Source organism: Saimiri boliviensis, chromosome 13, assembly GCF_048565385.1.
Source record: "Saimiri boliviensis isolate mSaiBol1 chromosome 13, mSaiBol1.pri, whole genome shotgun sequence".
In the NCBI taxonomy this organism is placed as follows: domain Eukaryota; kingdom Metazoa; phylum Chordata; class Mammalia; order Primates; family Cebidae; genus Saimiri; species Saimiri boliviensis.
In genome coordinates this window covers 83610100-83622287 of record NC_133461.1, presented here as the reverse complement: position 1 = coordinate 83622287, position 12188 = coordinate 83610100, and the positions used below count along the sequence as shown (strand labels likewise).

The 12188-nt window shown below is 40.7% G+C and overlaps 1 protein-coding gene across 3 annotated transcripts in view; it reads left to right on the top strand.

The window, feature by feature from the left end:
- Positions 1 to 12188, top strand: part of NRG1 (neuregulin 1) — a 1133076-nt gene that overhangs the window by 660520 nt on the left and 460368 nt on the right. The gene's annotated exons all lie outside the window — the stretch shown is intronic.

Here is a 12188-nt window from a genome sequence, read left to right as displayed (position 1 = left end):
AATCAGAACTTTCTTCTTGAGTTTGATCCATTATAGTGGGTTACCAGCTGGGTATCAACTGCCTTCCCAGGAAGGCCCCATGGAAATTAATAGGCTCAGGGCTTTGTTGAGTCTGGACAACAGAGAATTGGACCAATGACACTATGGTCTATGGTTTATTAAAGAGTTATGACTGCAAATATATTACGTGATGCTTTTTCTCCCTCTCTCCAAAGGCAGATTTGGAATTAAATGGAGAGAGGGAGAAAAATGTAAAAATACAGACTTTAAAGTTGACATAAATAGTAGGATGAGGTTGCTTTTTCCAGTAATGGAGAAGGAGGAATTAGGTTACTCCTAATTTTGTGATCTTGTTCATTTTCTGATGAAATTTTGATAAATATTAATTAATTGATTGATTGAAAATGCTACAAAAGAGGATGCCATTCATCAAAGAACCAAATCTAGTGATTTGTGGTCTGGGGTTTTATCGATTATATTTCTAGAGCATCTTTTCACTTTTACAACAATTTAATTGAATTTTTAAGCCCTAGAAGGTTTTTAATAAGGGGCAGCTTTCGAGACATTAAAAAATATTGCTCTCCCTTCCCAGATAAGGATGTGGTCCAGATATCCTTATGCTTTGGAGAGATTTTACTAAGTGATGGTACTTCCCAGCACACATTTTTGGTTTTGTTAAAGTATCTTAAACGGCCCATGTGTGGTCAACTTCCCCTTATGGAATCCATTGATAAATCATGGCAAAAGGAAACCACTCTATGGAAATAATGTCTAAAGGAGACCCTCTTTATCCCAGAGAGGAAAGCCAGAGAGCAGGCGCAATCTGGTTAACATAAAAAGAACCACTCCTTGATGCCAATCAAAAGACTAGATGTGGCTAATTAGAAATGGAAAAAGGGTGGTTCTCCTGAAAATCTGGGGCCTCAGGCATTTTCTGGAATGTGTACAGTCAGAACGTGCAAGTTAGTCAGCAAAGAGAAAACAAGTAGCTGCACCTCTCCCAAATCCTGAATAGTCATCCTTCCTTTGTGGTTCGGAGGTGTTTGTCTCGGAGTGCTGCAACTTAAAACCAATTGATTTTTCAATAAAAATGGCAACATCATAAAGTGTGAAAGTGTCGGAGGGCTAGGAATTACCAAAACTAGCTGTGTCATTTTCCACCCTGTGAAAATAGTCCTATGACCACCCAGTTTTGTGTTTGTATGTGTGTGTGTGTGTGTGTGTGTGTGTGTGTGTGTGTGTATTTTAACCTGTGAGATAAGGATGATCGCAACCAGTTGACTCCTCAAGACCAGTCTAGATTGCTACAGGTGTGAAGTTGCTTTGAGGGTAGGTTGAATGCACACACAGGTAGGTGGGGTAGAGGCGGTGGTGAAAGCAGTGAGCATGGCCCCGGGGTACTCTTGCCACTCATTCATTTTTGTTACCTCTCAGAACCTGTCTCTCTGTCTCCATCTGACATGCCTCCCTAGACTGTCTCTGCTACCATTAAAAACTTCAGTGCAAATTGTGCAACCTCTCTGACACTGACCATAAACCCTCCCCAGCCTCAGAACTTTTCATAGATAGATGAGGTTTATCAGGGCTGCTCAGACAGTGAACCCTGACCACAGTGGGTGAGGCTGCATTTGTAATCTGTTCTGGAAAATGGGAACCATGCTCCATTTTCAACCTGTACTCACCCACTCCCATTTGTCTCTAGGGTATCTCTGTTTTTCTGCTTCTAACCTTGGGTTTGACTTTTTTCCAGTGAGCATTTCTAATTAGGAAACTCGATGGTTTCTGCTTAGATTCCTTATTCTCCAACTTAATAAACATCAATACATTTAGAATCCTTCACTTTCCAAGACTCTAACTGATTTGTGGCCACAGTGATCTTTAAAATCCATTAGACTTTCATCATTCCATTGTCTTTATTATGGCATCCATATGAGCAACCATGCATTGTTTAACTCTGCTCTTTCATATATCTGAATTTACTGATTGTTGTCTCCAAAACATGTTCTATCTTAGACACTATCTCATCCTCTCCTCTGCCAGATATTGATTATTCATACATTCTCTGATCCCAACCACCAGCTTTACTCATTGTTTTGTCTTTGTAGCTTTTCCTTCCCTTAAATGCAAGGACAACCTATTATTTCCACAACTCAGCACATTTTACTGGGTCTTTTACATGTCTAAACCCAACAAGAGCATCAAAGCATGATGTTGGGTTTGGTACCTCTCTTCCACCCTTCTTTCTCTTTTTAACTCTGCACATGTGCTGGACTCTTGCTTGCGATCTTCCCTGTGTAGCTACCACCACAAAAAATGTGTCCCTGGCCTTTATAAATGAAGTATTCAGATGCAAACCATTCTCTTGTGGACATGCCAGTAAAAATCAATTGAAAAGGGGGAAAATTGGTGCTACACTGTCACCTTGGGGGTGAATGATGCCTGTAAAGTGGGAGCCTATGTCTTGCAATACGCCATTGCCCTGGTTGAATAGATAGCTTTGATGCATTTGACTGTGGTGCCTTGGACCTCCCAGTTTTTTTTGTTTTGTTTTGTTTTTTTTGAGACAGAGTTTCGCTCTTGTTACCCAGGCTGGAGTGCAATGGCACGATCTCGGCTCGCCGCAACCTCTGCCTCCTGTGTTCAGGCAATTCTCCTGTCTCAGCCTCCTGAGTAGCTGGGATTACAGGCACGCGCCACCATGCCCAGCTGATTTTTTGTATTTTTAGTAGAGACGGGGTTTCACTATGTTGACCAGGATGGTCTCGATCTCTTGACCTTGTGATCCACCCGCCTCGGCCTCCCAAAGTGCTGGGATTACAGGTGTGAGCCACCGAGCCCGGCCCCCCAGGTTTTAGTTTTTATTTATTTTTTCTGATGGATGCCTTCTTGACTGCTGATGTGTAGGTTATGAAGGAGTGAAAGATGTGCCATCCCAAATATGGCAGATTGGCATATGGAGTATTTCAAGATGAAAACATTGGAGACATCGTAGTTTCAGGAGGGGAAAGCTGATCTGTCTCTTCCTACGTGTGGCACACCATAAAGATTCCTCTGGAAGGGTACCCTCACTATGCAAGGGTGAGAAAATAGCCTTATTACAGAGACTTGAAATTGGAGGCTGCAATGGACCTGATATATATACACTTAACAAAGTAATGCTTATCTGCCTGTGGTTTTATACCCCCCACCCCAAATATCTCCTAGTGACTCTCCTAGAAAATATATTGCCCTGGCCAGATTTTTTTTTATGCTGTCAGTTCTTCTCATATGTATCATTCATTACCTAAAAAACGTAAAGGCCCGTTCTTCACTTTCTTGTGAAGATCTTCATGTACATGTGAAATTAATCAAGCATGGATACTTTTTTCTTGTTAATCTGCGTGGTGTTGATTTGGTTTCTAGGTCCAGCTGAAGAGCCCAATAGGAGCTAAAAAGGAGGTTGGGAGTGACATCTGGCTGTCCTGCAGTTATGCCCTATCATTTTCTTTTTAAAATACCTTTTCCAACAACTCAAATCTCAGCAGTAAGGTGGACTTCCTCCCTTATGCATAGATATTGTTGAATTATTTCTATCCTTCAGAGAACTACACTTGCTAAGTTCAGAACACATTATCAGCTTACTTTCTGTCATTGTTCTCATGGTGGTGACACTAATCTTGCAACTTAAAAATCCCCAAATTCCCCTCCCACCCCTGAGATACTCTTTTGTGAAAATATGCAATTTTCTACACACATTTCTGACAAAAAGGAAAAAAATGTTAAGTCCACCCTAGTTCTGTCCAGACATGCACAGAGAGAGGCGTGTTAGATTTCCAGACAAATATTTTCCCCTAGATTTTGCTCAATGAACTTGATTCACTGCAGGGCTTTTTTCCCACATGCACGCGGCAGAGGTGGGCTGCCTCAGGAGTGGCCAGTGCCCGCTTTTCGCAGGGCACTGCTATGAATCACCATTTTCATGAATGAAAAGAATAGGAGGAGGGGAAAAAGAACAAGCAGCTTGTTGCTAATGCCCTCAAACAAGGCAAACATTTTGTGAATAATTTTTAGATAATATATGACGGGTTGGATCTTTGGTTTTGTTGTTTTGAATGGAATGCATAGAAAAAAGAACTTGTTTCAACAAAAGTTTGATCTGATATCCTATTCATGGGCTGATTCTTTCTCAAATATTTGGCAGCTCTTCCGGGGCACAGAAAAGGCATGGTGTTGCATCATGTTGCTTTCAAGCTGTGTTTGTATCAGCAGAAGACACTGAAAGGGATTATCGATCCCACACGATACACAAGGAGAGTATGTGCCCACCTCATTTCTGAGGAAATTTAGGATTCAAATGGACCTTGCCACAGACTCAGTATCTTTTCTAGAGTTCAGATAGTGAATATATATATAAGCCAAAATAAATGCCATGTAACCTGACATCTGGTGACTGCTTTCATAGAACCCCTTCAGTTGAGAATGCAGGAATAGTCTAAAAATTAGAAGGAACAAGGTAAAGAGAATGAGCATGGGAATAAAGTAAATAATAATCATGTTTATTCATGATGGTAGGGAGTGACTAACTCCTGTCGCTTTAAACCACTTAACCTCAGTTGAAAGTCCATGCTTCTTAGCTTGATGTCCAAGGTTCGCTATGACACGTATCCTCCTGAGCACTTCACTTCATGCCCTGACCAAGCTTGGACTTCTTCTCCTTCACATGCTTTCTCCTTCATGTTTCCGCTCTTAACCCATGCTGTTTCCTCTACCTGGAACATCTTGGTTCACTCAACTAATTCTACCCATCAGAATTTAGTACAGGTGTCCTCCTCTCTGCAGTCTTTCTAAATACCTCCAGGGTTAATTATTCCTCTTCTGTGTTCGTAGATCACCCAGGGTATCACTCTGTGCTAGCACTTTCCTCCATTCTACTATGTAGTACGAGTTAGGCACTCAAGAGAAATGACCATGCCGTTTACTCATTCATTCATTCATTCAACAGAGATATATTGGATTCTTATTATATTTCAGGCACTGTTTTAGGGACGGAAGATAAAGTGGTGAACCAGACAGATAAGATGCCTGTTGTACAGGAGTATGCATTCTGGCAGGGGAGACAGATTAAAAACAAAATCAATAAACTAGCAAGTTAAGTGCTACTGATAAGATGAAAATATGTCCATGGGAAGAAGGGTACCTGCTGATTTAGACTGGGTAGTCAGGCAAAGCTTTACCAAAGAGATGGCTGAAGCTGAGAGTTCAAATGCAGGAAGGAGCCTGTGAGTATTAGGGCAACGAGTATCTCAGCTGGAGGAAATGCAAGCATAAGGCCCAAGAGGAGAAATGAGAACTGTGAGTTCAAAAAACTAGAGGGGGCCGAGTGGCTGGTGAACAGCATGTCCTGCAAAAGTCACATTTAGGAAATGTAGGGCCTGAGGGTCACAGGAAAAGTTGTTTATTCTTTACGTGGTGGGAAACCCTGGGACAGTTCTAGGCAGGCAGTTGGAAGACGTGATTTACATTTTGCAGAAATCACCAGGACTCTGAATGCTGAATAGATTTTTCTTTGCATCCCCAGAAGCTAGCATAATGACTGCCTCTGTTTCAGCAGGACCCAGAGCCGTGCTGCTTTTCCACATGGGAAAATTGCCCTTTTTAAGGTGTGCATGGCTGCCCAGTAGAAAGGAAAGCTCAAAGTCATTTCAATCCAACACGCGGTACTGAGTCTCTCCTCATGCTCCATTTTCTACTTGCCTTGCCCAACTTTTTACAACTCCCTGAAGTTGCAATTACTTCCGATTTCTTTTTTATCTGTTTTGTAGATAATCCATGTAGTGTTTGCTCAACCTGTTTACACTGAGATGTATTGAGAAACTGTCCCTTGGAAAGGTCACAAGGTGGGGGCAGTAATGAGTAATTGGAAGAAAACTTCAGTACCTTCTAAAGTTGAAATGTGACTTTCTAGAGCATAATATACTGAAGTCCTACATTCTTTGACTTTTTTTTTTTTTTTTTTCCTTTTTGAGATGGAGTTTTGCTGTCTCCCAGCCTGGAGTGCAATGGTGAGATTTCCGCTCACTGCCACCTCCATCTCCTGGGTGCAAGTGATTCGCCAGCCTTAGCCTTCTGAGTAGCTGGGACTACAGGTGCCCACCACTGTGCCTGGCTAATATTTTAGTATTTTTAGTAGAGATGGGGTTTTACCATGCTTGCCAGGCTGGTCTTGAACTTCTGACCTCAAGTGATCCACCTGCTTTGACCTCCCAAAGGGCCGAGATTACAGGTGTGAGCCACCATGCCCAGCCCTGTGACTTTTTTTCAAGAGCTTCAAACAGTTCCTCTGCAAATTATAGGTTAATTACAGAGCAAGAAGGTATTCATGATACCACGAAAGATGTGAGGTTTGTACCATTTGCTCTGTGTCATTGAGGCAGGGCAGCCCTGTGTGGCTCCATTCCCACAAGAGACCATCTTGCTCTGTTAGGACAGCCTTCCACCTGCTAAGATTGCTTTTCATCCATAGTACAGTGATCCTTAATAATTTCTTTCAAAAATTTGCCAACCCCCTGGGAATGGAACCAACCTACCTTCCTTTCTTCTTTCCTTCCTTCCTTCCTTCCTTCCTTCATTCTTTTTGTCTCCCTTTCTCCCTCTCTCCCTTCCTCCCTCCCTTCCTCCTTCCCTCCCTCCCTTCCCTTTCCTTCTTCCTTCCTTCCTTCCTGATTATGCTGTCTTATTAAAATATATTTAACTAGGCATTATAGCTAACACCTGTAATCCCAGCACTCTGGGAGCTGGAGGTGGGTGGATCACTTGAGGTCAGGTGTTTGAGACCAGCCTGATCACCATGGTGAAACCCTGTCTCTACTAAAAATACAGAAATTAGTTGAGTGTGGTGGTGGGTGCCTGTAATCCCAGCTACTCAAGAGGCTGAGATAGGATCATCACTTGAACCCGGATAGTGGAGATGCAGTGATCTGAGATTACCCCCACTGCACTCCTGCCTGGGCCACAGAGCGAGATTCCATTCCATTTCAAATATATATATATTTTCCCCACATGATTTAGGAAATAGGAAATTCTGTATTTCAGCATCAGCGTATAAAGACTTAAAAGTTAATATCGCTGTAGCTGTTGGGAATGGAATCTTAGGAGTATCTTTTTCAGAGGCAGCTCTCCTGCCCTTGCTACCTTCAGGGTGACCTGAAACCCCCTTTCTTCACTAGTAGCAAATGGCTTATTTGCCACTACTCAGCTGTTCCAGAATAGCTTGACTCCCCACATCCATGCATTTCTAGGTAGAAATTAGGTGCATTATAAATATCAACTCCAGCTCTGAAAATGTCAAAAGTGTCTTAATCTTAATCTTTTGAAAAGATCATCTCAAATTTAAATTCACAAGTAGCCACGTCTTTTGCCACGAACTGAAGCTCAGTAACAACACTGGAGTGTGAGCTAGGGCCTAGTCTGACAATAACAAGGAAATGCTAGGTCCCAGGTATCACTTCGAGATGTGCTTTTTCCTTCTAAAGCAGGGAGTTGTCACATCCAATTTTGAGCACATATGTATATTTTTGACACATACGTATATTTTAGTGCATATATATTTCTGATTATACTGTAAAATCTGGTAAATTATTTTAAAGAGATGATAAAAGGCCCCAAATGCCAGAGAAAGATGTTTTTATTACCATTTTAGTCTATTTGTCTCTTTAAGTTTCTCTTCCCTCTGAGCATATGTATCTCTAATGCATGTCTGCTTATGTAGGCATATTTGCACATACACCCTGTCTTTTACAAAACTGAAATCAATTTTTGTATTTTAAATAAAATACAAATGTTTTATATTCTTTCTAAACAAGCAGCCCCTACTTTTGGCACCTCCCGATGCTGGGAAGGTCATCTTAACTGTGCTTAATCAGCTTTTTTTTTTTTTTTTTGCAATGTTTGTTATATGCACCCTCTCATGGCAAGAGACAAATTAGATCATTTGAAGATTAATAAATCCTTACCTCAGTTTGGTTGCGTTTAGTCATCAAATTTATCACATGCTTAGTTTTTGCTTTATTCCGGGCCATGTAGAATAGCTGTTAAGTGAAAAAAAAAAAAAAATACCTTCTTCGGGGCAGAGTGGCAGGATGAGTCTTTGCAAAGAGCCTTGGATTGGGAGTCGAATGGCCTGGCTTCACACCTCAGCTATGCTTACAAAAAGCTGTGTGACTTGCAGTTCCTTTAACACGAAAATGGAAACATGGATGTCTAAAGCTTTTTTACAGCTAGAAAAGTCTACGCTTGGTTAGCGTGGTGTTGATGCAATGCTGTTCCAGATAACCTAGGGAATGGAAGTCCTCCCATGACAATGTAAGCGGACGTGCTATTACCCTCTTTAGTGGGTTTAAGCAATAAGCCTAATGACCTCTACAAAGCTGCTCTGTAATACAGAAGTAAACAATTACTCTGCACAATTGCTCCATGCATGTGCTTGCCACTGGTAAAACATTATTCATCTTGTTGTTCTTTCCAAAGAGATTCATTACTTCCTTGCTCCTTCTTACTCATCTTCACAATAGAAATGCCGAAAGTTTGAAAGGCAAGGAAGGGAGCATATTTCCTCTCTGCGGTCTGAGGAATGGCTGTGTCTCTTCATGAGCACAGAGAGGCAGTCTCCAGTGGGTCCCTATCCTTACAGCCTTGGTTCCACGTGCATTTCCACTCTAGCTTCTTCCACCTCCCCATCTCTATGCCCCAGGATGCCCATTGTTTCACCACTGTCTTAACTGTTCTGAGCCTGGATGCTTCTCCTGCCTCTATTAGGGGTGACGGATTCTCACCACCACCAGACTAATTCTGACTCTATTCTGGTCTCACTGTGGATGTCACCTCCTCCAAGAAGCTGTTCTTGACTTTCCACCCGAAGACCATACTCAGCTCTCACAACACCCTGTGTTCACACTCACCCAACTTTTTCTTTCTTAAATTTCATTTTATTTTAAGTTCTGGGATACATATGTAGGACATACAGGTTTGTTCCATAAGTAAATGTGTGCCATGGTGATTTGCAGCACCTATCAAACCATCACCTAGGTATTAAGCCCCACACGCATTAGCTATTTGTCTTGATGCTCTCCCCACAAGCCCTGATAGGCACCGGTGTGTCATGCTCCCCTCCCTGTGTCCGTATCTTCTCATTGTTCAGCTCCCCCTTATAAGTGAGAACATGCTGTGTTTGGTTTTCTGTTCCTGTGTTAGTTTGCTGAGAATGATGGCTTCCAGCTTCATCCATGTGCCTGCAAGGGACTGGATCTCATTCCTTTTTATGACTACATAGTATTCCATGGTGTGTATGTACCACATTGTCTTTATCCAGTCTATTGTTAATGGGCATTTTGGTTGGTTCCGTGTCTTTGCTATTGTGAATAGTGCTGCAGTAAACATACACATACTTACTCACCCAACTTTTCTTCACTGTCTATCAGAAATGCCAATTTTTCAGTTGAGTTCCTCGCAGAGTATATAAAGGCTTTGAAAAGATGCAATGCTCTTGTTTACCATTGAATCCCTGTTACCTAACATAGAATTTGACACCTTCTAGGCACCCCAAAAATGTCTGTGAAATGATGTAACTCCATGCACTGTGTGTCTACTCATTGCTACAAAATGAGTGAGCCCTTGCATAGGTCACAATGTCCAGGAGACTGGCAGAGATCTTATACGAACATCACAGAAGAAAAAAACACATACAGAAAAATTAATGCTTGCTGTTGAACCAAGTGCTTTGTATATGTTATTTCATTTATGTTTTTATTTAATACTAAGCAGCCTTCATGAACCCTGTATTTTGCTAGGTAATGTAGTACATAGAAAGGAACAGAAATTGTGAATCTTGTCTTCACAATGAAGGGAGACAGTTAACCTACATGAAAATGTTAGAATACAAACACATGATATCTGAGGACAGGGTGAAAAAATACAAGCCACCAAGTAAGAACATGAAAAACTGTCTTGACTATTAAGGATGTGAAAGTGCCACAGCATTCATGTATCTAAAAACTCCATGAAGGAATTTAGAATTGGTGCTTAAAGAATCCTAAGGATTCCTGGCTGTTGACAGGGGCATATTCCCTAAAGTAGAGTTGTGGCCGGGAAGCAAATCTTGTCCCTCTCGTTTTGAACTTGGAGGAGACAGCAGCTCCCTTTTTGTTTTCATATAGGCTATTGATTATAAGAGCAATGTGATGAAAGCTTCCTCTGCTAAGATTGCAACTCCAGCATTACCTTTTCTTTACCTTACCTTGATTCTTGGTGTGAAACTTCACTCATCCCTGATGTATTGCAAGTAAGAGGCCTCCTCTTTCAAGACACATTAGGATATGTTCTGTCAGTTCTGAAAAATAAAATAAAACACATTAGGAAATTCAAATGAATTTGTGGAATCAACAGAGACAGCACTTGAAAGGGGCTGTGTAGGCTTGTGGTGAAATAGGTACTTTCAGAGAGAAATCTCTAGAATATTCTTGAGAGAGCATTTTCTCCTGTCCTTCAGTGAATAGAGTGGTAAGGTTTGTGAAAAGCAGACCTCTAGCCTGAATTACAGAAATTATATATTGTTTGTTCAAAGTAGTAAACTCTTTCGGAAATGAAACACTAAACTAGATATTATTTTTTGATGTTAGGTGTGTATGTTCTCTCCATGATTTAGCAGACTTTTCTGGGAATGATAAGTCTCTCCTCTACTGAATACTATAAACATATCTCATTGGGAAAAACAGAAAGAGATCCAGAGAAGAAGAGGGAACATTTTGCTTTTGAAGCCTCTCTGCTTACAAGTCCATAGGTAATAAGTTACATTTCCCAGGATTCTGATTTGATTTTTAATAACTTACTGGCCTTGCTAAACAAGACACTCAGGAGAAAGTGCATACAAATAGATGGAGCTCTACATTTTTAGAAAATCTGTTTCTTGCTTTTGGGATCACAATCAGAACATAGGTATCACTAAAATAAAGCTGAGGAAGAATTTTCTCATGCTATGCAGAAGTTTTCTGTTAAAGATATCAGAGGCTTTGCACTCAGAGAGCTGTGATCTTCTCCCTTTGAGTCCTCAATTGAGATTTACTGCAGAGACCTCAGATGTGTTTATTTCTATTATCCAGTTACTCCTAATATTACTTGCAATTGTTTTGGCATGAGGGTTAGAAACTGCAAGAACTCCTAGCTTGAAACCACGGAACATAGACAATACAGAAATAAAACAGAACAAATGCAAGGATGAAATAGATAAAAATCTCTCCCTACCCTAACTAAGCTCTTTTAAAGGAAGCTATTGAGGTGACAAATGAAAGAAATTCCTACCTGTTGTAGCTAGGCAGCATGACATTCTTGGCTGTGTTCGAGTGTTTTAGCAGTTGCAAAGCTTTCTTTCCCTGTGAAGCAGTAGAGGGTGCTATGTGGATATAATTGAAGAGATGCTAAGTTTCTGTATAAGGTCAGGCTTAGGAACTGCACTGTCTCTTCAAGCCACTTGCTTTTCCCACAAGAACTAAGAAAAGGGGGAAAAAATGAGTGCAGAGGACATGCTAGAAGATATAGATAAAATATTAAGTCTTAAGAAAGGTAGGAAATAATCGAATGTTATAATTCTCACACGGGTTGGTATTTTGAAGTATTTGGCAGAAGGCAAGGCTATGGAAAGCTTTAAGAAATTGCAAGCTTAGGACTTTATTGTAAGCTTAAGACAGAGACGTTATCTGTCTGAAAACAGAGGGCAAATTTTGAACAGAGTGATTCTCACAGTAAGAGAAGACTTTAAATAAATGAATAAATAAAAGATTAGACTTTTGACAAATTATCAATTCCCTGAATTTCATTTTTTTTTTTTCACTATTTAAGTAGTGTATATTGTATAACTGATGACAGATTTTACTGGTAGAGATTTGAAATACATTTTGATAAGCCTACCTCATGCTTTTTGTAGACTTAAATGTTTGAGAGCTGGTCAGGCCCCTGGGGCCATTCAGTACGATCTTAATAATTTTGCATAAGAAGACATTGGTACCAAGAGGTTAAGTGACTTAATCTCTAACAGGCTGGTCCAAACATCCCAGCCTCAGCTAGAACCACAGTATTTTTACCCCTGTCCAAAGCTCTCTGTCTTTTGCTACCCTGCTTTGAGTTTCAGCATTTTATATGCTGATAATACATAATCTTAA